This window comes from Lycorma delicatula, chromosome 13, assembly GCF_047948215.1.
Source record: "Lycorma delicatula isolate Av1 chromosome 13, ASM4794821v1, whole genome shotgun sequence".
NCBI lineage: Eukaryota > Metazoa > Arthropoda > Insecta > Hemiptera > Fulgoridae > Lycorma > Lycorma delicatula.
Window position 1 is genome coordinate 39136295 of NC_134467.1, and position 25253 is coordinate 39161547.

The 25253-nt window shown below is 32.3% G+C and overlaps 1 protein-coding gene across 2 annotated transcripts in view; it reads right to left on the reverse strand.

Annotated features, from left to right (window-relative positions):
• Positions 1-25253, reverse strand: part of mrj (DnaJ heat shock protein family (Hsp40) member B6 mrj) — a 290448-nt gene that overhangs the window by 197802 nt on the left and 67393 nt on the right. The window contains exon 1 of one of the 2 annotated variants that reach the window (XM_075381836.1): positions 14041-14291. The exons of the other annotated variant lie outside the window; for it this stretch is intronic. The gene's annotated coding sequence lies outside the window, so the exon portion shown is untranslated. Of the gene's footprint in view, positions 1-14040; positions 14292-25253 lie in introns of those variants that run through there. 2 annotated transcript variants of the gene reach the window in all.

Genomic DNA, 25253 nt, shown 5'->3' on the forward strand with positions numbered 1-25253 from the left:
ATCCAAAAAAAAAAAAATGGATTTAAGTCTTTTTCTTATCTGCAGTATTATTGAGAGCTTTTCAACGATATATCACAAGTGGTACTTATTTTCATTGGTTCCAGAGTTATAGTCAAATAAAATTTTAATTAATCCAATATTTGGATTTTACAAGAGAAGATACATCGATCGAATCAGAATTTACCTCCTTTCTTTTTTTATTTAAATAAATTGATTTATTAATAATTAATCGCCTGTGATTGTAAAACGATTTTACAATAAATAATAACAATAAAAAAAAAAATAAAAAAAACAAAATAAATCAAAAGTTATTAGTAAAATAAAATTTTATGTACTTTTAATTTTAATTAAACAATTTTTACAATCAGAGGTAAATAATTAGTAATAAATGAATATATTTAAATTGAAATTAAAAAAAGTTAAAAAAAAAAAATATATATATATATATGTATACTAGCGTAGCCCGTCGCGACTTCGCCCACAATATGATGTAGCTTCACTCGCAATGCTTTTTTAATATCAAACTTCATTTTTTATAAATAACAACAGTATTATATTTATTTTCATTAAATCCTGATAAAACGGTAAATAAAAGTTTTTATGAAAAAATACTGAAGGAACATAGATAAATAATGAATTGCTGCCCTAAACTTAAATACAGGAATACAAAAAAAAGGAAGATAAGAAAATTGAACAATATTTGTTAGACCAATCCATTATATGATCGAATTAAATAGGTCAATATCGAAGTCCAATAAAGATAAACAAAAAATTTATTACAATCCCAAATTCTAGCATCCCCATCACGGCTTCGCCGGTGCCCTATGGTTTAGTTGCGCTTCCCGTCACGATCAGATGGTCACGGCCCGCTTCGCTCTCCCTTCCCGTTTCCCTTTCCTTCTCCCGTTTCTCTTTCCCTTATTTCCCTTTTCCCTTTCCCCACCCGCTTTCATGTTTTTTCTCTTTTCCCTTTCCATTTCCTATTCGCCATTTTTCCATTTCCCACTTCTTCCCTTTTTCGATTTTTCCCTATTTCCCTTTCTTCCTTCTACCGCGATTTTCGATTCCAGTTGATTTTCGATGAATTTCGGTATAGGTTCGTTTTGCCGCTAAGCAGAAATCATCGTATAATTCTTTGTTATTCCTAATTAAAAAACAAAGCCTTTTCGGGACGCATATTTATTATGAACTTTTTCCATTATTTTAAACAGAGAAATACAGGTTTAAAATTTAACGACATTCTTCTGGAGCACTCACAAACTCATACTGTCGCTCTGCGCGCGCACACAATGTATTAATATTAGTTATTTGACAGGTGTAATGAATGACTTCATTTCCATTCTTTACCTACGCTTATAAACTCAACCAATTTTTTTTGCATCTGACATCTTCAATTATTTGCTTTACGTATACTAATTTTTTTAAATCTATTTTAATTAAGTTATTTATTTACTTTAAATTCAATTTAATATTATTATATTTAATTTTAATTTTTTTTTTGTCTTCAGTCATTTGACTGGTTTGATGCAGCTCTCCAAGATTCCGTATCTAGTGCTAGTCGTTTCATTTCAGTATACCCTCTACATCCTAAATCCCTAAAAATTTGTTTTACATATTCCAAACGTGGCCTGCCTACACAATTTTTTCCTTCTACCTGTCCTTCCAATATTAAAGCGACTATTCCAGGATGCCTTAGTATGTGGCCTACCTATAAGTCTGTCTCTTCTTTTAACTATATTTTTCCAAATACTTGTTTCTTCATCTATTTGCCGCAATACCTCTTTGTTTGTCACTTTATCCACCCGTCTGATTTTTAACATTCTCCTATAGCACCGCATTTCAAAAGCTTCTAATCTTTTCTTCTCAGATACTCCGATCGTCCAAGTTTCACTTCCATATAAAGCGACACACCATACATACACTTTCAAAAATCTTTTCCTGACATTTAAATTAATTTTTGATGTAAACAAATTATATTTCTTACTGAAGGCTCGTTTAGCTTGTGCTATTCGGCATTTTATATCGCTCCTGCTTCGTCCATCTTTAGTAATTCTACCTCCCAAATAACAAAATTCTTCTACCTCCATAACCTTTTCTCCTCCTGTTTTCACATTCAGCGGTCCATCTTTGTTATTTCTACTACATTTCATTACTTTTGTTTTGTTCTTGTTTATTTTCACGCGATAGTTCTTGCGTAGGACTTCATCTATGCCGTTCATTGTTTCTTCTAAATCCTTTTTACTCTCGGCCAGAATTACTATATCATCAGCAAATCGTAGCATCTATCTTTTCACCTTGTACTGTTACTCCGAATCTAAATTGTTAATTTTAATTACATTTATTTAACCCCTTTCCTGTTCCTCAATTTTCCTTCGAAATTAGCTGATTTGCGATGACGAGTTCACCATTAGACCAACCCGGTTGGTTCCAAGTGGAAACGACCAGTAAATTGAAGCATATAACTTTGTAACTTATTTATTATCATTTATATACCGCGAGTGGAAACCGTTGACGTTTGAAAGTGAAGATCAAATCTAAAAGAATATACATCGGCGTACACCGTCGCAGATTTAAAGTTAATTTTTTTCGATAACCGAAAGAGAAATAGTAAAGTGAAGACATCTTTTTTGTAAAAAAAAAAAAAAACATATAATTTCAAACATTGCAAGTGGTAAAGATATAATAAAAAAGTTGATTATCGGCAAGGGAGATTTTTATTTTTTATTGTCAATTAAAGTTTACATAGACAATTTTATTCAACATATTTAACCTTGACGCAGCTAGTAAAAGAAACCTTGAACGCTAGCCGCAAGTTCATATCATTATAATAGGATGATTAATATAAGAACTAATTAAAAAAAAAAAGTTTGAAAACTTAAGTTGAATAAAACAAGTTAAAAGAAATAATATATAGAGCCAGAATGCAAAATTATTTAAATTTAAATTGAAATCAAATAAAATAAAACACAGTAAATTCATCATCTGAAAATTTAAAAAAAAAAATACATTGCAAGATAGCGTATGATAAGATAACAAGAAATACTCATAAAGATAACAACAGCTGAAAGCTATTACGAATTTATATTGCCATAGCATTCATTTGAACATTCAGTTTTATATGCGTAGATTTTTTAATGTTAAGTATTAATTTATTTTGTTGTATGCTATTCATTATAATATGTTAAATTTATTGTTATTTGTGTGGATTATATTAGTATTTCAATTTGGTAATTTAAAATACAGAGTGATTTTTTAGTCCTGTTACCCAATTTTAAATGTAATTTGAGAAAGGGAAATTTAGGTGGATTAAAAAAATGTATTTGTTATTTACAAAAGAGATGTAATAAAAAACTATTACTTACATAATTGTTAAAGAATATGCTCACAATGTCCACCCCTAGCGGTTATACACGCGCTGAATCTTTTAAGCAAATTAGCAGAAATCTTTTTAAGAATTGCATTGGAAATATTCGTGATTAAGTCTGTAATATTGACTTTAAGTTCATCGATAGTGTGATGATTGTTTTTGAAGGCCTCGGACTTAATATACACAAAAAATAGTCAGGAGATGTGAGGTCTGGGGACCTTGGAGGCCGTAAGCCCTTGGTTATTATTCAATCGTCAATGAACTCTTGCAGAAAATCCACGGTTTCTCGAGACGTGTGGCATGTAGCGCCGTCTTGTTGAAACCGGCAATACCGTTCTTGAGGTTCCAGGAGGGACACAAATTGGCGCACAATATTCCTGTATACTTCACCATTTACTGTCTGTTCGAAGAATATGGGTCCGACTATACGATGACGAGATATCGCACACCACACACCAATTTTTTCAGGATGCAAAGGTTTGTCTTGTAAAGCGTTAGGATTTTCAAACGCCCAAATTCGACAGTTTTGACTGTTCACATAACCGTCGAGATGAATCCAAGCTTCATCGCTAAAGAATACCGTGTTTAAAAATTCGATTCCGTTGTTTAAATCTGGAGGCTGAAGCTCTTGGACTAATCGTACGCGATACGGATACAATTTCAATTTTTTAGCACCTTTCTGAACACTCGAATATGACAAACCGACTAGCGTGGAAAGTTTTCGTAAACTTTTCCGTGGAGAATTGAGCGATCTTGTTTTCACATTCTCTAAAACGCCATCTATCAAGCGATTCGGTCTACCTGTCTCTTGAAATATGTTTGCTAGCCTACAAATTGACTTTTTTTCTGGCGGAGGAACACCAACAAATTTAAATTGAAATGATTCTTTTACACTCGCGTACGATTTCGTAGCAAAATATTGTTCAAGACTGAAAACTCGTTGTTCTATGATAAAAGACATTCTGTTCGTAACACGACGGGAAACGGCACAAAAGTTTACACAACTCAAGGAGAATGACTCACACTGCCGTATCTATACCGGTTGAACAACGCTACCAACTTCGTGTCACAAAAAAAAATTTCCCTTTCTTAGAAAAAAATTACCAGACATTAACAATTGGGTAACGGGACTAAAAAAACAGCCTGTATATATTGTATTCACCCGTTCATTTATTTCTTTGATTAGATTACTATTTATTATTTGAACGTTAAAATAATTGGAACTTTGTTACAAAATATGCTGGAGTAATACTTTGCAAACACTTAATTTTGAAAAGAATGTGGTATAACTATTTGTTCCTGCATGACTAGTATTGTACGGTGTATTTTTAAATTAAAAATCATTTATATATTTGTTTGAAAATACTCCGGTTGTTATCGTAAACCATTAAAAATGTTCACGATCTTGACACGGCAATAGTACTCCGTTTTTTACAGATATAAAAACTTTCTAAATTACAGATCCACAGGTTAAGTGTATTTTTTGCCTGGAAGACTAACAGATTCGCAGAAAAGAAGAATTACACGAATTTGCGGTTTATAGTTAACTGAAAAACGGGAAAATTAAAAAGGATTCTGTATTTTTCAATTTTATATATACACACACACACACACACACACACACACACACACACACACACACACACACAGAGAGAGAGAGAGAGAGAGAGAGAGAGAGAGAGAGAGAGAGAGAGAGAGAGAGAGAGAGAGAGAGAGAGAGAGAGAGAGAGAGAGAGAGAGAGAGAGAGAGAGAGAGAGAGAGAGAGAGAGAGAGAGAGAGAGAGAGAGAGAGAGAGAGAGAGAGAGAGAGAGAGAGAGAGAGAGAGAGAGAGAGAGAGAGAGAGAGAGAGAGAGATCTTTTCTCCTCCTATTTTCACATTCAGCGGTCCATCTTTGTTATTTCTACTACATTTAATTACTTTTGTTTTGTTCTTGTTTATTTTCATGCGGTAGATGTTGCGTAGGACTTCATCCATGCCGTTCATTGTTTCTTCGGCTAGAATTACTATATCATCAGCAAATCGTAGCATCTTTATATTTTCACCTTGTACTGTTACTCCGAATCTAAATTGTTCTTTAACATCATTAACTGCTAGTTCCATGTAAAGATTAAAAATTAACGGGGATAAGGAGCATCCTTGTCTTATAGGGAGCATCCCTTTCTTATTACGGCTTCTTTCGTAATTCTATCTTTATCAAAATTTTTCAAAAAAAAATCTTGTATTTAAAAGAATTGTAGATAAACTTCTAACTGCACTAAATACAATGTAGCAATTAAAAAAATAAAACTAATAAGATAAAGGAGTAAGAAAGAAACAACCACAAAGACCTAACGCTTAATTCTACTTTTAAATTCTTTACATGACGCTACATTAATAATTTAAATACGATAGACAAGCGATTTAAAAAAATAAATAAATAAAGAGCGCGCACGCACAGATTTATGAAAATAATTACATATAACTTACCAAAAGTGTATGAACTATAACAATAAACTGAAACAATAACTCGACTCAACGCACCTGTGAACAAAAGATCGAAAAAACATATGTAATAACATTTTAAAAGTCTCACTTTTTAATATTTATATATATATATATATATATATATATATATATATATATAGTATTTATTTATTCAGATTATATAACCATAAACACAGTCTACACAAACTTGCTACAAATTGATATACGAAGGAAAGATAACATTTGTATCAACGAACATAGAGATTAATGAACAAAAAGGTGTACCACAAGGCGACATTTTATCACCTATGCTCTTCTCAGCCTTCCTCGAGGAGGTATTTAAGAAAGCTGGAATAGGAAGTATTCGTAAACGATAATAGTTTTTTACAAATACCAGAACTACAAGGAACTACGGATGACTGGCGAACTCTATAGTCTAAGGATGAATCTTAAAAAGGCCATGTCATATTCAACAAGTCTCCGAGGAAAGAAAGATTTTTGTCTGACCAACTCGAACAGGTAGATTATTAAATATACCTTGGCCAACGTATGGTAAACTGAAGGTGATTTAATAAATACCATATTTTCATGATATCTACACCATGTATAACTGTATACTCTTACAGATAACGATTCAAACGACATACTAACAAGTTTCACAAATCAAAGGTTTTCATTTTTATCGTATAATTATTATAATATTCTTGGGTGAAGAACATACGAAAATCATGTAATTCCTACGTAATATTATACAAAAAACATATTTTTATTCGCTTAACAACATTTGTTACCCGAGGCGTTTCGATAACAATAAGGTTATGTTATTAATAAGTTGTATATAATATGTCAATTTAATTAAAAGAGGTTACTAAGTTATGTATGGTTAGGTTATTTTGTACAAACCCAGTGGGTTGGTGTAGTGGTGAACGCATCTTCCCAAATCAGCTACTTTGGAAGTCGAGAGTTCCAGCGTTCAAGTCCTAGTAAAGGCAGTTAATTTTATACGAATTTGAATACTTGAACGTGGATACCGGTATTCTTTGGTGGTTGGGTTTTAATTAACCACACATCTCTAGAATGGTCGAACTGAGACTGTACAAGACTACACTTCATTTACATTCGTACATATCATCGTCTGAAGTAATACCTGAACGGTAATTCCCGGAGGCTAAACAGGAAAAGAAAAGAAAGGTTATTTTGTACAGCCATCTTGAGGAGGGGCATTTCAGCTATCCAAAAGGGAAAGTCGGGATGCTCTTATGATCTACAAGGGACTCCAATGGGTGGGCCGCAATCAAAAAGTTGAACGACGAGTTAAGCTTATACAGAGTGATTCAAAGAAACGGGAAATTAAAAAAATTAAATAACGTTAATGAAAAATTTTTTTTAGAAAATGAATTTTATTTCATGTAATCGTACAAATGTTGTCATTTTAGGATACATACATTTAAGTATATTTTTTAAAGATGACATCTTGCAGGTGACCTCCTCTTCTAAGTAAACACTCACGAAGTCTCTTCGTTAAACTGTTCACGGTTTGACGTAACATCTCGACTGGAATTTCCGCAATCGCTTCTCGAATCTTTGCTTTCAGTTCTTCCGTTGTAGCAGGTCTACTGTGGAACACTTTGCTTTTAAGGTGACCCCACAAAAAGTAATCGCAACCTGAGAGATCAGGCGATCTGGGAGGCCATCTAATGTCACCGTTTCGTGATATGACACGTTGTCCAAACAATCGGCGTACAGCTGCCATCGATATTCGTGCGGTATGTGAAGTTGCACCGTCTTGTTGAAACCAGGATGTGTTAAGAATCGGTGGAAATCTCTTTTGTTGTTCCACAATAAAGGTTTCAAGCACGGCTACGTAACGAGCCGACGTAACGAGCCGACGTCACTGTAATCGCAAGACCGTTGTCATCCTCAAAAAAATAACGGCCTATAACAGCGTAAGATGACATAGCACACCACACGGTCACTTTCTGGCTGTGCAACGGACGCTGGTGTAGCTGCGTAGGCTTTTCTTGTGCCCGGTATCTGAAATTTTGCTCGTTAACAAATCCATTAAGGTAGAAATGCGCTTCGTCCGACATCCACAGTTCGTGAACAAACTCTTCGTTATCGTTTATCTTCTGAAGTATTACATTACAGAATTGTGCTCGCACAACTGCATCGTTCGGTTTCAATCCCTGGACGATCTACAACTTGTATGGATGGAATATCAAGTCCTTCACTAACATTCTTCGAACGCTTAAACTACGCGATTGTAAAGATGCTGAGAGACGACGGATTGACAACGAGCCGACGTCACTGTAATCGCAAGACCGTTGTCATCCTCAAAAAAATAACGGCCTACAACACCGTAAGATGACATAGCACACCACACGGTCACTTTCTGGCTGTGCAACGGACGCTGGTGTAGCTGCGTAGGCTTTTCTTGTGCCCGGTATCTGAAATTTTGCTCGTTAACAAATCCACCGAGGTGGAAATGCGCTTCGTCTGACATCCACAGTTCGTGAACAAACTCTTCGTTATCGTTTATCTTCTTAGGTATTACATTACAGAATTGCGCTCGCACAACTGCATCGTTCGGTTTCAATCCCTGGACGATCTACAACTTGTATGGATGGAATATCAAGTTCTTCACTAAAATTCTTCGAACACTTGAACTACGCGATTGTAAAGATGCTGAGAGACGACGGATTGACCGATGTGGACTTCGTGTGGCAGCATCTTGTACAGCTTGAACATTCTGTGGTGTACGGACGGTTCGCTCACGGCCCGGAGGTTTCTTTTTCATTGTCGAATCGGTTTCCTCAAAATTAGATATCTATGTTTCAATTGCATATGCTGATGGAACACGGTCGTGCCGTCCCAGATTAAAATGACGGCGAAATTCTCTACGCGCTCCACACTGTCATTGTTTTTGTAAAACGCTTTGATAGCAAATGCACGTTGCGCACCAGTCCAAGGATCCATGACAATTAAATGGCAGGTTAGGTTAGAGAGGCTGGCGCCACTTATCAAGTGTTACCAATCGCCCACGGCTACCAACACAACTTTCAAAATTTCCCGTTTCTTTGAATCACCCTGTATGAATAATATAACATCGTTCCCCAAAAAAAAAAGCTATTTTACTTTAAGAAAAAAATCGTGTAGGACTGTGTCGGGGCGCACGGCCGTTGGTTTAACATGAAACATTACAGACTTTGGATGAAGTTCCTCTGAGCTACCGAAGAGTTAAATGGGAGAGCTATGATCGTATTTTTTTTTTTTTTTTAATAAAATTGAAAGTCTCCAATGAAAAAAACTTAGTTTCTTCATTTGGCCAACTCTACATTTAAATTAGTCCGTCTTCATTGTCAACGAATCACTTTTAGTGTGTATCGGATTGAAATAAAAACGAGACATTCACTTCGTACTAAATTTAAGTTTAACATAAAACAGACACTAAATGGTATATATTAATCAACCGATTGAGATACCATTTTGTTCATAATAAAAAGAGATTAACATTTTATTAATAACAAAAAATATAATTCGGTAACAAGTTATATATACGGAGCTATTATTGATAGAATGAATTCAATAACGAACTGTTCGTTCGTCGATTAAAAAAACAACCCGTTACTATAGTATGCCATCTTCGATATGTTAGTTTAAAAGAATGGAGGGAGGAGGGTGAAACCACGCTATTTAGATCAACCAATACAATTTTATAACAAAAAGGACTTCGTAATAGTAAAATAAATCAACCACTAGAAAAACAAACCACTTATGACCAGTTTTAATGAAATTAATCTACCGTATCTTGTGCTATCCTAGCATAAAAACATTATTATAATAATAAATTACAAACTCGTTTATCCATGAATGTAATGCAAGCAGAAAAAAAAAAGAAAGAAGAGTATTCTTTATTTTAAATCAATCTGTTACGGTGTTATACTTAAACTCATTCGAGCAGAGTATAAGTTAACAATTTTCTTAACCGAGATATCGATATCGGAAATCGATAATCAATTTAAACAATTGTTTACCTTCCTAGACCGTAATAATTTATATAATGAGAAAGGAAACTGTAACCTAACTGTTAAAAGTTCAAGAGATTTTAAATGCGGTTTTTACTTTGACCTAAAAAAAAAACATGATTACATTAAAAATACCTAAATCAGAAACAGGAGATTATATCGACCAAACTAAGCCAGAAAAATACGATAAAATTCCTTGTAAATCAAAGAATAAATAGAAAAATAAAAGGAAGATACGATAAGAAAACAAAAAGAACCCTAAGAACTGGGTAATTTAAACTGGTCCATCTAAAACAATATATGTCTTTTCTGTTATGCATCCGGACAATATTTTTTTTTTTTTTTGTTATTTCTCGCGGATTTGTATTTAATTATTAATATAATAACGTTAAAATCATTATTTTTAAATGATTAAATAATATCTAAAGTACAGGACGGGTCACAAAAAAGTAGCCCAACCAAAATACGGATAACATGATACGGATTAACATGAAAAGTTCGCGCACAGGACATAGGCACACCTTACATACAAAAGCGTTAAGATTTTAATGGGAACCACTTTCAACATACTCTGAAAATTTTTACATGTATAGTTCTTAATATCGATCTTACACAGATTAATGTGTAGACCATCACTTCTCAAAGTAGAGGATAACACCCCCTTATTGGTGTTGGAGGCCTTCAAGAAGGGCGAAAGAAGGCCCAGAGAAAATTGAGAGCGTTTAGACGTTCCAGGAAAGCGATGGCTGACGAAAAAAACAACGCAAAAATTATGTTTTCCTGATATTTCAAAGTTCCAACTCATAAATATATGCCACATTTAAAAACAATAATTGCAACTGTTTTTTTTTTTAGTGCATATCTTAAAAATAGCAACTACAATTATTATTCGTAACACATAAGTTTAAATTTTTTTTGGGGGGGGAGGAGGGGCGTTAGAAAATATTTTATTCTCGCGGTTGGCGAAAATGTTTGAGAATCAATGCCGTAGACGATTGGGCAAGGCTACTTTTACGTGGACCACCAGCACTAAAACTGATACCTGCGTTGGTCTGTATTGCTTATTGATAAGATAGATAAAAGCTTTGCGCAGACTTTATAACAATCTTTTCGAATAAGTATTTATAGACATTTGCTGTATGTTAAAATATATTTTTTGGTTAATGAGGTTTTTTAGTATATGTATATACTTTATTTATCTGTATATACTTTATTTTAATTCTTTGTTGGTTCAAATTTGCACCGAGATGACTTTTAAGGATTAACAAGATTAAAAATAAAAATTAAATTTAGAAATCTTGCACAAAGCTATTACATTTTGACGGTAATCTGAAAAATTATTAATTATCATTATAACTGTAATCGTAATTATGAATTCATTAAATAATTAGACAAGTCTGGTTCAGTCGTTTGCAATCAAAATGGGAGGTGCACAATTAGATGTTACAACAGTTCTAAATCCAAAATTTCAATATCCTACGGCTAATCGTTTTTGAATTATGCGAGAAAATATTACGTAAAAATTATAAAAACTGCGCCACGCTTTTATTTAACTAAATATTTTCATTACTTTTAGTTTTAAAATTTAAAAATTATTACAATTATTTATTGTTTATTTATTAGATATTTATATAATTTATTTTTTACTTTTCAGTGCATTTTTATATTTATTAATATATTATATTTCTTTGTTTAAAATTCTCAATTTGATTTAATTTTTATTTTATTTTTTTACTTTTTAGAGGGTTTTTCTAATTTGTTTCCTTTTTTTATTAATATTAATATTAGTTAAAAAAAAAACTTTTTTTTTTAAATAATTTTTTATATTGAATCAAATATATTTTTGTAATTTTTTTTTTATTTTTTTACTTTTTTACGTCCAAAAAAATATTCTTAATAATATTTATATCTGAATATTATTGTTTGTTTGTTTATTAAGACTAAAAAGTAAAAATATTTATTTTTACACATCGAAGTCACATACGTGTAACAAATTTCAATCATTTTCATACGATAGTTCATGAGAAATGAAAATTTTCAACTCAATGCATGAATTTAGCGTAGGGGTAGCGCGTGGGGGTGGGTCACATCAAAATGCCGACACTGTAGCATTGTATTGTCATCGAAATTACATACGTGTACCAAATTTCATTAATTTTCATACGATAGATCAAAAGATATAGCAGTTGTTAGATTTGATTATAACTAAAGCAAGTTAAATAAAAGCTTATAATGAAAATGATTGGACAAATAAAGCATTTACGTTAGGTATAATTTAAAATAATTCACTGGTCTTAATACTAATAAAAAAAGGACACTTGATTCACGACTAACGTACAACCGAGAAAAATTTAAGTTATTAAATTCAGGAAGTGTTGGTTACACAATTTTACATTGTATAAATAGTTTTACTCGTATTCATGAATTCTTGGAATCGACAAATCACAGTTCGACTGTTAATATTACGGTTCATATGATTAAACAACCGTCGATTGCAATCGTATTTACTGTTTATCGAGTAGAAGAACTGTTCAAGATTTATAAAATAGATAATTATGAATAACCAAATTTACGAAAAAAAAATTGGAAAGACTGACTGAATTTTCAGTCAAAGCGCTGACAAAAGTATCTTTTTTTTTTCTTTTTTTTCCGGACAGGTTCGTTTAGGTCCTTATAATTAATCATAAAATTACACGTACGCTTCGATACGGCGGATATTTGTTCCGTAATAGGGAGTTGCTGTGTAGTTGTCATAGTATGCGTAATTCCAGAACAGTGCTGAAGTGTAAGAAACTCTAACTCTTGTGCTGTACGGGCCATATTGTTGCCGTATTGTACTTTACGACTGTGCGTTACGGCACATAATGTAATGAATATTTTATTTCTCTTTATAACTAAAAATATTATTTTTTTATGATTTTATAATCTACGATATCTATGAGAAAACATGTGAACTAACTCTAGTTGAAATAGTTCTTTTATATATATTCTTATTTAACGTGTATTCGTAATGATTATTATAGTACAGGCAATTTGTCATCAAAATAGGCTGAATTTGAAAATCCTTACCTACCGATTGATCTTTTGTCCATGCGTTAGGGGTGATGAGGGAAGCTTAATTCCAGATTTATAACATCCCCCTCCCATAGATTTTTGAAAAGTCTAAAAGTTTTTAAATGCGTTTTTCTCTGAATCTATGCATTTTAGAGAAAAGTTTTTCAAACAAAAAATGTAGAGGACATTCTCCTCTACAATTAATCTTTATATGGAACTGAGACGATCGGAGTACCTAAGAAGAAAAGAAAAATATTTGGAAAAATATAGTTAAAAGAAGAGACAGACTTATAGTCCCATATTAAGGCATCCTCGAATAGTCGCTTTGATATTAGAGGGACAGGTAGAAAGGAAAAATTGTGCAGGCAGGCAGGCAACGTTTGGAATATGTAAAATAAATTGTTAGGGATGTAAAATGTAGGGGGTACACCGAAATGAAACGACTGGCACTAGATCTTGCATCAAACCAGTCAGACTGAAATAAAAAATAAAAAAAATACGGTATCATAGTTGCCCGTACAGCAAGATGGTTAACTTTCCTACTTTATCTGCCGCAGCGTATAAAATTAAAAGGTAACTTGAAATATTTCTGTGTTTTACTGAAAACGTTATTTTATGGCACCAAAATCATTACTGAATTCATATAATACGTACATGAAATTTCTAAATTTCATCCATATATAATATTTTAAAATAAAATTAACAAAAAAAATCTTCAATTTTAAGATAAAAAAAAACTTATAAGTTTAAGAAATGAAGAATACAATTCGAGGAATGATTTTTTTTGTATGAATTTTGGGATCACCGTATGATCGTAAAAATACGATGTGCTTGTGCTTTAAAAAAAAAAAACATTTCTATCGACTAGAAGAATGGAATCAATAAATTTAAAAAGACAAGACGATAGATTTTTAAACGGATGTAAATGTAGCCTTTTAAATATTAAAACCTTACGAGAATTTTAAAAATTATTAAAAATACAGCCCTTTAAATATTAAAAAACAATTCTGCTATAAGTAATTCAATACCATTAAATGTTAAAAATCCCCTTTTTTAACATGTATGTATTTAACTTCTCTTAAATAAAAAATAAAAATAAATAAATAAATAAAATAAAAAAATTAATTACCTGTATCACAAATTGGACCAAAAAATACAGCAGTAACACTAGTACAAAATTACTTTTAAGTAATGAAACAAAATAATATTTTATCAAATAACAATAACTTTAACAGTTATCATAATAATATATATAATAAAAAATAAACTTTATTGTTATTTAATATACTTTAAAAAATATTAAAATAAAATAAACGAAAAAACACAAAAATATTTTAAAGAAAATAAATTCTCAAGCACCTATTTATTGTAATAAATATATTTTTATATTTTAAAAAAAGTAACAAAATAATATACTAATTTTACAATAACAACTGTGCTTGACGAAGAACGATTACAAACTAAAACTAAAGAACAGTACGTTAAGCTTTGTAACGAACAGCTGATATCAACACATGGAGAAATATTCTCTCCCACCCATCTACGCACAATAATACGATTGAAGAGTAGACGAATATTAACGAATACACCCGAAGTGAGACAGACGTACTATACACTTCAACATAAGCTAATCTCCAACGATTCTTTTTTTTTACTTTAAGTTATTTTACTTGTACGAACCATACTAAAACGAAATTTATGTTTACTGTCACGCAAAAGTTATATTTTTTTCCTTTTTACGTTTAAAAAGAGTAAAATAATAAAAATAAAAATTTTATTGTTCCATAAATAATAAAATCTATTACAATTGATATAACCTTGAAAAAAAAGGTTTAAATTATAATAAAGTTAGGTTTTTCTTTTTACTAAAGAAACCGGTTTCAGTGAAGAAATTCTATATTTATATATACATGTAAAACCATTCTAAGACAACAGAAAATATATTTCATTTTATAAAAACGACAAAAAAACTGTTTATATTTTAATTATTATAATTGTTACGTTATATTTTATTTAAACTGTTCTTAAAAATATAAATATGTTACCTGCTTCATTACTCCACTAAATTCACAGGTAATATGGGACTAGAAAAAAGGAAGGTTGTAAATTTTATCTTTTTTTTGTTTAACTTCCGGGACCCCCGTTATGTATAGCTTCACAGTTTGGATGGAAGGATGACAATGTAGCATATGAAAATGCCATGCCAAACCGGGATTCGAACCCGGGACCACCGGATGAAATTTTACCTTTGTTTTCCTGTTTAGCCTTCGGGAATCACCGTCCGGTATTACTTCAGGGGATGGTATGTATGAGTGTAAGTGTAAAAACCTCCAAAATTACCGTTAGGTATTGCTTCGGAGAAAGAGATGGATGACAATGTAACGTATGAAAATGCCATGCCTGATCGGGATTCGAACCCAGGAACTCCAGATGAAATTTTACCTTTTTTTCCTTTTTAGCCTCCGGGAATCACCATCAGGTATTACTTCAAACATGATATGTATGAGTGTAAATGAAGCGTAATCTTGTACAGTCTCAGTTCGACCATTCCTGAGATGGTGTGGTTAATTGAAACCCAACCAACAAAAGAACACCGGTATCCACGATCTAGTATTCAAATCCGTGTAAAAATAACTGGCTTTACAAGGACTTGAACGCTGGAACTCTTGACTTCCAAATCAACTGTTTTGGGAAGACGCGTTCACGACTAGACCAACCCGGTGGGTTGAGATGTGTAGTTAATTGAAACCCAATCACCAAAGAACACCGGTATCCACGATCTAGTATTCAAATCCGTATAAAAATAACACTGCCCACTACGATTACTCTCGACTTCGAAATCAACTGATTTGCGAAGACGCGTTCACCACTACCGGGAGGGTTTGTAAAATTTACCTAGCAGCCGTGTTGCAGACTAGTAGAGAATGTGTATATGCTGGATTAAAATATATTAGCAACAGTAATAATTGAAGAACATAAGAAACAAGCGGTAATAAGAAAGGGAGTCCGACAAGGATGTTCCCTATCCCCGTTACTTTTTAATCTTTACATGGAACGGGCAGTCATGTAGTGTCCAAATCAGATTTCGTAAATAGATTTCATTATTAGTTTTACTTTTCAACTGTAAAAAAATTGAAAATTTATGACGCGGCTTAGATGGGAGCAAATAATTAAATAGAGCAAACTTTTTCATCTTTCAATGAAGCGCTGAGAAATTTATCTTCATTGTTTGATCATATCTTTCATAATTAAAAAATAAAATTTCAATTCCTAAACATTAACTAACAATTTATTTTTAGCAAGTTAAGAGAATATTTATTAAGATTTTTATTAATATAAACACGTAGAATTAATAATGAATGGTATGTGTAAAGCTAAGGCGTCTTTCAGCTAAAATTAGCTGAAGGACAGATCCATGTAATAAATAATTAATTAATAAGCCGCTTGTTTACATCAGTTCCAAATATAAGTGAAATATATACAGGGTAATTCAGGAGGATAAGGCAATCAATACTTTGACAACTCATTCTAGAGGCTAAAAATAAGAAAAAAGTTCATATAAACATAGGTCCGAAAACGCTTCGTTACCGAGTTATAGAGGGTGAAAGATTTCGCCCGAGTTTCAATTCCTCCGGGTAAATTAAGGCTTTCTGAAATGGGAAGGTTAATTAAGGGGAAAATTCAATTGTTTCTTACGATTTTTGAGCTGGGAAATCGAAAAAAATAGGTCCCAGAACTGTATCTCTCTTAGTTTCTAAGATATCCCGTGTAAAACGCCAAAAATAGGGTCAAAAAACACATTGTTTTACGTTTGACTTACAATAACGTTGTTAAATTGCCAATAAATAATACATTTTTTAAACATAAATTGTAGAGAATTTAATTATAACAAGATTGATGTAAATAATGTCAACAGAAAACAAATGTTTAAAATTTTATTTGTTACTTTTTGTCCATGAGCTAGTATTCGAATCCGTATAAAAGTAACTGCCTTTACCAGGACTTGAACGCTGGAATTTTCCCATCTACATGTCTATCCAATATCAAAGTGAATATTCCAGGATGCCTTAGTATGTGGCCTATAAGTCTGTCTCTTCTTCTAACTGTATTTTTCCAAATGCATCTTTCTTCATCTATTTGCCGCAATACCTCTTCATTTGTCATTTTATCCACCCATCTGATTTTTAACATTCTCCTACAGCACCGCATTTTAAAAGCTTCTAATCTTTTCTTCTCAGGCACTCCGATCGTCCAAGTTTCACTTCCATATAAAGCTATCCAAACATATACGTCTATATTCGGCATTCTATATCGCTCCTGTTTTGTCCATATTCTATTTCCCAAATAACAAACTTCTTCTACCTCCATAATCTTTTCTCTTCCTGTTTTTTACATTCAGTGGTCCATCTTCGTTATTTCTACCACATTTCATTACTTTCGTTTTTCCTTGTTTATTTTCATGAGATAGTTCTTGCAAAGGACTTCATCTATGCCGTTCATTGTTCCTTCTAAATCCTTTTTACTCTCAGCTAGAATTACTATATCATCAGCAAATCGTAGCATCTTTATCTTTTTACCTTGTACTGTTACTCCGAATCTAAATTGTTCTTTAACATCATTAACTGCTAGTTCCATGTAAAGATTAAAAAGTAACGGAGATAGGGAACATCCTTGTCGGACTCCCTTTCTTATTACGGCTTCTCTGTTATGTTCTTCAATTATTACTGTTGCTGTTCCTGCAAATGTTAGCAATTGTTCTTCTATCTCTATACCTGAGCCCTAATTTTTTTAAAATACTGAACATTTTATTCCAGCCTACGTTATCAAATGCCTTTTCTGAATCCATAAACGCCATTGAGATCTACGTTACGTCATGGTGAGCAGTTTGAATTGAAAATTAAATATTTTTAAACTAAATTATAAGTTTTTCATTGTAACTGCCTAAAACAACTGTTTTTTATATCATTTTTTAAAAATGTAAATCTTTTATTCTTGGTGGTTAAAAATGCTTCCTTTTTTGATATTTATAAATATTTTTTTTATATTTTACACACGTATATTGGTGATTTATATTTTATCCTACGATTAGATTTTTAAACAGATCTTTGAACATAACTAATTTTCCAGTTTAGTGAAATAAATATTTGGCATGTTTTTGTTTCATAAATAAAAATGTAATAAGGAAAAAATTTACTTCGGGGTTTTTTTTTAATACACAAATTTTGTGTATATCGTGAATGATTTCACGAAATAAATATTTAGAGTAAAACTTTGATTTTACGTATAATACAATTTACAATGTATTCAGACAGAATATATTTCTAACAAATAAGATGCACGTGGAGTTAAATAGAATTAAAATACGTCAAAATAAAACTACGATTTCTTAAAGAAATGAAAGATTTTATAATTATTCAAATATAAACAAATTATAAATAAATAAGAAGTAGAGTTAATTTTGTACATTACCCTCTATTCATTTTTGAAAACGTTTATTTTTGTACATATGGAAGACAAAAATAGCATATTCGTTTTTTTTTTAATTTTATTTTTGTAAGTTTAAATTTGTTAAAACTGGCATCATGCCAGTAATTTGTTGTATACAAGTTAATTTGATCTTCTCAAATGCAGTTTTTTACGTGTAATTAAATATCCAATTAAACAATTTGTTTTATTTTTATTAATTACTTATTTAAATCGCTAAGGATTTTATTTTAATTATATATATATATATATATATATATATATATATATACACAAAATTCTTGATTTTTGTTTGAGTGTAAGTATACAATACGGCAATGGATTAAGTCTCATTTAAATTCATACGATTTGTAAATATTTTACGAGATTCGTTTAACGATTAAAGAGCAGAAAAATATTTAATACAATAAACTTTAACTATTTCAGACAATTCAAGTTGGCAACCCTGACATAAAAAAAATTTCCATTGTTTTAACTTATTTTCTTTCATTTCAAACGGCTTGCTATGAAAAATTATTTTTTGAATATATAAAAACCGGCCGCGAATGTTAAAAAATAAGGGTTAAACATCTATTAACCGTGCAAAGTTTTATTATCAAATCGAGCGAAACATGTGTCACCAATTTGTAGCGAAATGATTTTATTCCCAAGGTCGGACGCGTAAAAATCTTGCGAATGTTTTAAATTTGTTGTTAGATTATCGGCATAAACAACATTATACATATGACCTGAATTAACGCAAAAGAGTTATTGAATGAAGGTCGTTCTTAGACGATCGATTCAACACCACAAAAATTCACATTGTACGCAACTTAATCTACGATTTTTATCGGACGGTACAAATGAAATGTTTTGGTGTGATTTTAAAAGACGTTTCACGTCAAAAACAATTTCTCCTCTCGAATAAAATTAAATAACTGGACACGATCTCAATTGGAATAATTTTATTGTTGATAGCATTTAATAAATTATGCCGTTTTAATTTTTTTTTTTGTCTTCAATCATTTGATTGGTTTGATGCAGCTCTCCAAGATTCCATATCAAGTGTTAGTCTTTTCATTTCGGTATACCCCCTAGATCCTTCATCCCTAACAATTTGTTTTACATATTCTAAACGTTGCCTGTCTACACAATTTTTTCCTTTTACCTGTCCCACCAATATTAAAGCGACTATTCCAGGATGCCTTAGTATGTGGCCTATAAGTCTGTCTCTTCTTTTAACTATATGTTTCCAAACGCTTCTTTCTTCATTTATTTGCCGCAACACGTCTTCATTTGTCACTTTATTCACCCATCTGATTTTTAACATTCTCTTATAGCACTGCATTTCAAAAGCTTCTAATCTTTTTTTCTCAGATAATCCGATCGTCCAAGTTTCACTTCCATATAAAGCGACACTCCAAACATATACTTTCAAAAATCTTTTCCTGACCTTTAAATTAATTTTTGAAGTAAACAAATTATATTTCTTACTGAAGGCTCGTTTCGCTTGTGCTATTCGGCGTTTTATACCGCTCCTGCTTCGTCCATCTTTAGTAATTCTATTTCCCAAATAACAAAATTCTTCTACCTCCAAAATTTTTCTCCTCCTATTTTCACATTCAGTGGTCCATCTTCGTTATTTCTACTACATTTCATTACTTTCGTTTTGTTCTTGTTTATTTTCATGCGGTAATTCTTGCGTAGGACTTCATCCATGCCGTTCGTTGTTTCTTGTAAATTCTTTTAACTTTCGGCTAGAATTACTATATCATCAGAAAATCGTAGCATCTTTATCTTTTCACCTTGTACTGTTACTCCGAATCTAAATTGTTCTTTAACATCATTAACTGCTAGTTCTATGTAAAGAGTAAATATAAATATTATAAAAAAAATAAATCTTATGATTTTTTGACGGGCAGTATGTTCAATCATACAACCATGTTCTCAACTAAGAGGGACGCACACACCTACAAATGCCCTTTAGTACGGTGGGACAGTCATTTTTTGGGGAGAAGGGTGAATATTAAATACTTATTTTTTTTTGTAATTTGTGATCCCGATTAAAAAAAGTTCAACTTTTGTAAGAAACGTTTTTTTTTTGCTGAAGGCCCCCAGTAATGATTTGAAATTTTATTTCGATCAAACACCCCTTTTTATAATTTAAAAAAAAATTTATTACACTCTTTCCCCTCGGAAATAGTACCTGTCTACCAAATTTAAAGACCAAATACAGGCTATCATACGTACGTATATCATACAAAAAAAATTTTGAACGGGAGAACAATGGAATAAAAAATATTTTTTAGAGATTTACATTTTATTTTTATCTATTTTTTAGGTTAACTTTAAAAAAAGTCTCCTTAAGATACAAAAGTTAAAGAACCTTCTTTTTTAATTATCTATATACTTACCCGTTATAACAGCATGTTGCTATAGCTATGAAAGTAAAAAAAGATGCTAATATGCAAAAAAAAAAATATTAATCAAATTGTCAATTTTTCACTGAATAGAGAATTAAATATTTCTGATAATTAAGAAATAAAAAAAAAAAACGGAATAATATATTATAACGGAATACCTGTATAATTACTGCGCACTGCAGGTGAGGAAGCGATTGAGAGATTATACAAACTGGTGTGTAATATTTATGAAAAAGGGGAATTTCCGTCAGACTTCAAAAAAAGTGTTATAGTCATGATACCAAAGAAAGCAGGGGCAGATAAATGTGAAGAATACAGAACAATTAGTTTAACTAGTCATGCACCAAAAATCTTAACTAGAATTTTATACAGAAGAATTGAGAGGAGAGTGGAGGAAGTGTTAGGAGAAGACCAATTTGGTTTCAGGAAAAGTATAGGGACAAGGGAAACAATTTTAGGCCTCGGATTAATAGTAGAAGGAAGATTAAAGAAAAACAAACCGACATACTTGGCGTTTATAGATCTAGAAAAGGCATTCGATAAGGTAGACTGGAATAAAATGTTCAGCATTTTAAAAAAAATTAGGGTTCAAATACAGAAATAGAAGAACAATTGCTAACATGTACAGGAACCAAACAGCAACAGTAACAATTGAAGAACATAAGAAAGAAGCCATAATAAGACAGGGAGTCCGACAAGGATGTTCCCTGCCTCCGTTACTTTTTAATCTTTACATGGAACTGGCGGTTGATGATGTTAAGGAACAATTTAGATTCGGAGTAACAGTACAAGGTGCAAAGATAAAGATGCTACGGTTTGCTGATGATATAGTAATTCTAGCCGAGAGTAAAAAGGATTTAGAAGAAACAGTGAACGGCATAGATGAAGTCCTTTGCAAGAACTATCTCATGAAAATAAACAAGGAAAAACGAAAGTAATGAAATGTAGTAGAAATAACAAAGATGGACCACTGAATGTGAAAATAGGAGGGGAAAAGATTATGGAGGTAGAAGAATTTTGTTATTTGGGAAGTAGAATTACTAAAGATGGACGACGCAGGAGCGATATAAAATGCCGAATAGCACAAGCTAAACGAGCCTTCAGTCAGAAATATAATTTGTTTACATCAAAAATTAATTTAAATGTCAAGAAAATATTTTTGAAAGCATATGTTTGGACCGTAGCTTTATATGGAAGTGAAACTTGGACGATCGGAGTATCTGAGAAGAAAAGATTAGAAGCTTTTGAAATGTAGTGCTATAGGAGAACGTTAAAAATCAGACGGGTGGATAAAGTGACAAATGAAGAGGTGTTGCGGCAAATAGATGAAGAAAGCATTTGGAAAATATAGCTTAAAAAAAACACAGACTTATAGGCCACATACTAAGGCATCCTGGAATAGTCGCTTTAATATTGGAAGGACAGGTAGAAGGAAAAAATTGTGTAGGCAGGCCACGTTTGGAATATGTAAAACAAATTGTTAGGGATGTTGGATGTAGAGGGTATACTGAAATGAAACGACTAGCACTAGATAGGGAATCTTGGAGAACTGCATCAAACCAGTCAAATGACTAAAGACAGAAAAAAAAAATTAATTATTGGTCCTAAAATTAGTAAACCCGATAAACGAAAATGGGCGTCGTATAAAAAAAAATCAAGTGATTTCTGAAAAATTTCTCGATACCGGTTAAAAATGGTTACGTTGAAGGTAAATTTCCAAAACTTCGCACAACATTGTATATCTTTTTTTTTGTTGGTTTAACCTATCGAACAACCGTATTGTTTAAGAGGATGAGATGAATGATTTGTAGTGTATGTGAAAATACCATACTTGACCGGGATTCGAACTCAGGACCTCCGGATGAAAGGCCGAGACGTTAATACTCGCGTCACGAAGACGGGCTATGTATAGCTTATACGAATAAATCTTTACAACATTTGTATGATATTCGATCTAACTAGTTTAAATGACGTTAACTTTATGACGTGATCCGTTTAAATGGTGTTAAATATGCTGGGGGCGAGAGAACAGGTCCTTCTTGACTCCAACGTACTTCATTTTGTACAGTACAAATCTGGTGATGCTAATATATATATATATATATATATATATATATATATGTACAGTACCTTGGATAATTGCCGTATTACTGTGCGTCACAGCCTTCTAATTGTGTACTTATTCAGCACTTCGTCTAGGTTTAAATTGGCATACAAGCTGACCGGGTAGAATTTTCTTTGTATATTATATACTTTTAAAATTAAATCTAAAACAGATAAAATAAGTTTAATTAATCAGTTTTTTTTAAATTTTTTATTTCCCGCTACATAAGTACTACAAGAGAAAATGTACTCTACCAGGGTAAGAATCTGAATAACGAACAAAGTTTTTCAAGTTACAAAGTATCTGAAAACAAAGTTGTAATAATTTCATGTCATCGGTTACTATACGACTACCCAAAAAGAAGTGTAATGTATTTAGGGTGTATGTATGTTTGTTCCACCGTAGCAGCTCAACGGCCGAACCGATTTAAATGTATAAACCCGAACTGGATTGTATAAACCCATTACGTTAGTGGGATTACTGAGACTGTCATAAGCTATATACAGAGTGTCCCTTATAAAACGCAACCCATCAATCACTCATCCATGAAATTTAAAAATAAAAAGTCAAGCTTACTCCCCAACTCGTTACTGAAATGGACTCGTCCAACATCTTAACATCGCGGCGACGCAGTAGAACACTACCGATAGTAACAACAATGCAATCATAACGTTCAGTGTATTGCTGGAGACAAGATGGTGTTTTCGCTAAATGAACGTGTTTTCATCGTCGAGTCGTACGTCAGTACGAAATCAGCGGTTGCAGTGCAAGATTTGTTTCCCCATAAGTACACAGATAAACCGGCTCCTAACAAAACATCAGTATTAAGGTCAGTTGCAAAATTTAGAGAGACCGGTACTGTTAATAACAAGAAACACAAAAGATCTGTGTCGGTGTTGAATACAGATACAGTCGCTGAAATCAAAGACCGATTACTCGCCTCGCCAAATAAATCGATCGGACGTTTGTCTGCTGAAATTAATTTGTTTAAATCAACCGTTCATCGGGCGACCAAACGATTACAATTACGACCTTATCGCATTCAAACGGTTCATCGACTTCTCGAGTCCGACAAAGAAAAACGGCTACAATATTGTCAACGGTTCCGTCGATTTCTGCGTGAGGGAATTAACGTTACGGATTCGTTATTTTTCACAGATGAAGCACGGTTTCATTTGGACGGCTGCGTAAACAGCCAAAACACTAGAATTTGGAGTGCTGAAAATCCCCACGTTTATCTCGAAAAACAATTACACCCGCAGAAGTCGGGCGTGTGGTGCGCGATATCGCGGAAGAAAATAATCGGTCTAGTGGTAAACGCGTCTTCCCAAATCAGCTGATCTGGAAGTCGAGAGTTCCAGCGTTCAAGACCTAGTAAAGTCAGTTATTTTTACACGGATTTGAATACTAGATCAAGGATACCGGTGTTCTTTGTTGGTTGGGTTTCAATTAACCACACATCTCAGGAGTGGTCGAACTGAGACTGTACAAGACTACACTTCATTTACATATCATCCTTTGAAGTATTATCTGAAAGGTAATTACCGGAGGCTAAACAGGAAAAAAGAAACGGGAACACGGCAAAATGGAACAAGATATTGTATATTGTGCTGAGCTGTAACGGTAATGGATTACCATAAATAACGTTGTCATCGATCTGACTACTAGCATCTTTGCCAAGGGCCGGGTCTACGTAGCACTGAGTCGCGTGAAACAACTGGAGAGTTTAGTCATAGTTGTTTGATTCCCAAAAAATTGCTGTATGATCCGCACGAAAGTCTCTTGAAAAACTCAATCGCTTCAGAAATTTGAAAGTTTACTTTTTAATACGCCAATTAAATAAATATATATATTTTTTTTTTTTTATCTGGAATTTTACGGGCATCGACTGCTAAGGTCATTAGCCCTCGTCACAATCTTTAAAAGAAATTACTATCACCATCTGGATCGTCATATGTAAGGGTGTAAAGGGCCCTTACATTTTATTTAAAAGCACAAACTACACAAAACATTTAAGACATAAAAGACAAGGACAATCACAAACTCTTACGGGGTGTAAAGGGCCACGATATTAAAATTTGAGATAAGGTTCTCAAAAGACCATGAAATTAAAATTAAAATTAAACTTATCAATACCATTTCTTTCTTTCTTTTTATATATATATATATATATAAACTACCGCTTAGAGTATCTTTTATCACAGCTTTAAACTTTCATTTTATAGACTTTTAAGAAGTCCACTGGCGTGTAGAAATGCAACTATATTTTCTTCATTTCCATTATCCAGATCAGCACTAATATTATTTGTAAGACGGAACCTCTTTCTGAGGTCCTCATATATGGTACACTCT